Source organism: Tachypleus tridentatus, chromosome 8 (genome assembly GCF_004210375.1).
Source record: "Tachypleus tridentatus isolate NWPU-2018 chromosome 8, ASM421037v1, whole genome shotgun sequence".
In the NCBI taxonomy this organism is placed as follows: Eukaryota; Metazoa; Arthropoda; class Merostomata; order Xiphosura; family Limulidae; genus Tachypleus; species Tachypleus tridentatus.
In genome coordinates this window covers 84,518,167-84,520,790 of record NC_134832.1, presented here as the reverse complement: position 1 = coordinate 84,520,790, position 2,624 = coordinate 84,518,167, and positions in this window count along the sequence as shown.

The following is a 2,624-nucleotide window of genomic DNA, read 5'->3' as shown; positions in this document are numbered from 1 at the left end:
TTTAAAATTCAGTAACTACAGACTAAACTTCAATTAAGGCAATTTTATTTACTTAACATGGTTATTATCTAACGGAATGACTTTAATGAGTTAACTTCCACTACAGTAGAGTTCAACATCTAAGTAAAACATAAGAGAGGGATCAATTATTTTGTGAGAAGTGAGGAGTAAGTTTAAATTTTTACTTTTCTCAAAGTAAGTGTGAACAATTACTTCCATTATCACGGAGAGTAGATAATTAAGCTTCTTATTTGTGTCGTGAAACTTATATGTAACGTCCACAATTTAATTACAACCTCGGCAAATACACAGCATGGGCACCTAAGGTGTTCTTACCTCAGCTGAAATTTCTATAAAATCTGCTTTAAAGCTTACAAAAGGTAACCAATAAAATGTGGAGATACAGTTTTATATTACTAGTTCGCTACACTTAGAATACTATAAAATTCGGAAGCTACAACTGTGATAAACGATTAGGGAAACTACAGAAAATTTACCAGAAACGTTTATGGATTTCGAACATTATAAATAAGTTCACTTCAGAGAATTAACTTCTGAAGTTACTATTTCTACGAGGACATTAGATATCTTCGTCAGTAAAAAAATACGTGTGTTCAGTGAAGCAGTTAACTAGTTAGCTCTTATGTGAATTATATCGATGTCAACTCGAAATTTATTCGCTTATCGTGAACTGTCCATAAAATATTCAGTTCCAGGCCACATAGAAGTCTCAATGTTGTTTGTAAACTCGTAAAACTTTTGTATGTAAATCATGGTTTGTCATAACCGCTTTTGTAAATTGTATTACTGTTTGTACATTAAAACATATATGTATTAAGAAAGAAAACTGTGTGTATCAATCTTGTTTGCAAACATCATAAATTTGATACATCTCTACATGTGTGTATGCGTGTTTTCTTATAGCAAAGCCACATCGGGCTGTCTTCTAAGTCTATTGATTTTAGCGCTGTAAATCCGCAGACTTACCGGTGTATCAACTGGGTACCATTTGAAAGACAACCAACGCAACGTAGACAGTTTTATATTGTTGGTTTGCTACAGTTAGCACACTATATATCTCGAAGCTATAACTGTGTTAAACGTTTCGGGAAACTACAGGAATTTCACCAGGAAAGTTTATGGACTTCGAACGTTATAAACCGTTTAACTTCTGAGAATTACCTTCTGACATTACTATTTATACGAAGATATTGAGATTTGATTGTGAAAAACATTTCATTTCGGGCATAAATTGAATAACTTATTTCTACATTAATATTTTTAGTTTTTGAAGTGTCGGGCCTCAGCTCCAATTTCAGGTGCTGTAAAGCTTCTCAGGCAGCACTAGATCGCTAATAATGATAATAGTATTAAAATAATCCTAGTCACATTTAGAAGAAGGTGTTAAAAATAAGATTAATAATGATTTATAATTATATTGTAAAAAAAAAGTGTTTACTGCCAGCTGGTTTCCGTGATAGGTGATTCGGAATTACAGACTCTATCATGCTACTTGGACTGCACGCTGACTCATGTACACTAGACCTCTTCCTTCTTCCATTACTTAGTTGGAATGGACTGATTAATACATTTAGAGTAAATACAAAATGGCTGAAGTAATAGCATAACTTTAAATCTGGTCCTTTTCAGGGCAATGTCCATTTATATTGTTCTATATTTTTTAATTTTTTAAATAAGTCCAGAACGTAGGTGTCCTGTTTTATTTTAGCACTATTTTATTATTATTATTTTAAATTTTATTTTATCTTAAAGATCTGATGTACAAATTTAACGGGGAGAAGTGTTTAGGTCTCTCTTCATCATATATGCAATATCTGTCTAGTTCACATAACAACTCATTTTTTCGCCAACTTTTATCAAAATATTTTATTGTACTATGTAGAAGTCTATCTGGTATTGTTTGTGTATTTCAGTATTTGTGCATGAAGTTTGAGGAAGTGGTTTTCGGTACTCTATATGCTGATGTAATTAGTAACGATGGGATTCCTGCATTAATTGTTCGTTTTCGAATTTCGCGCAAAGCTACACGAAAGCTATCTGCGTTAGCCGTCCCTAATTTAGCAGTGTAAGTCAAGAGGGAGAGCAGCTAGTCATAACTACCAGCTGCCAACTCTTGAGCTACTCTTTTACCAACGAATTGTGGGATTGACTGTGATTTATAAAGTCCACATGGCTGAAAGTGCAAGCATGTTTGATGTCAGATTATGAGTCAAGCGCCCTGACCATCTGGCCATGTCGGGCATCTGGCTTGTTAATGAAATAAAAATAAACATACAATCACTACGTTAATGATGCTACTAGCAGTGTAACCTACAATTATTATTCTCGAATCACTAGACGTTATCTTATTTGCGTATGTACTCCAATAACTTGTTTTTACTCCTAACTCACAACGCTAAAATCTGGGGTTCGATTCCCCTCGGTGGGCTGAGCAGATAGCCCTTTGTGGCTTTGCTATACGAAAAACACACACACACACATACTCCTAACTTGATGGATGACCTAAGAAGGTGAAACATCGTTATATTTGTCAGTGATGTCGCGAAAACCCACTTATAGAGAAATATATGTGCAAAAACGGCTCGTTTGGGTTGCGAAAATAT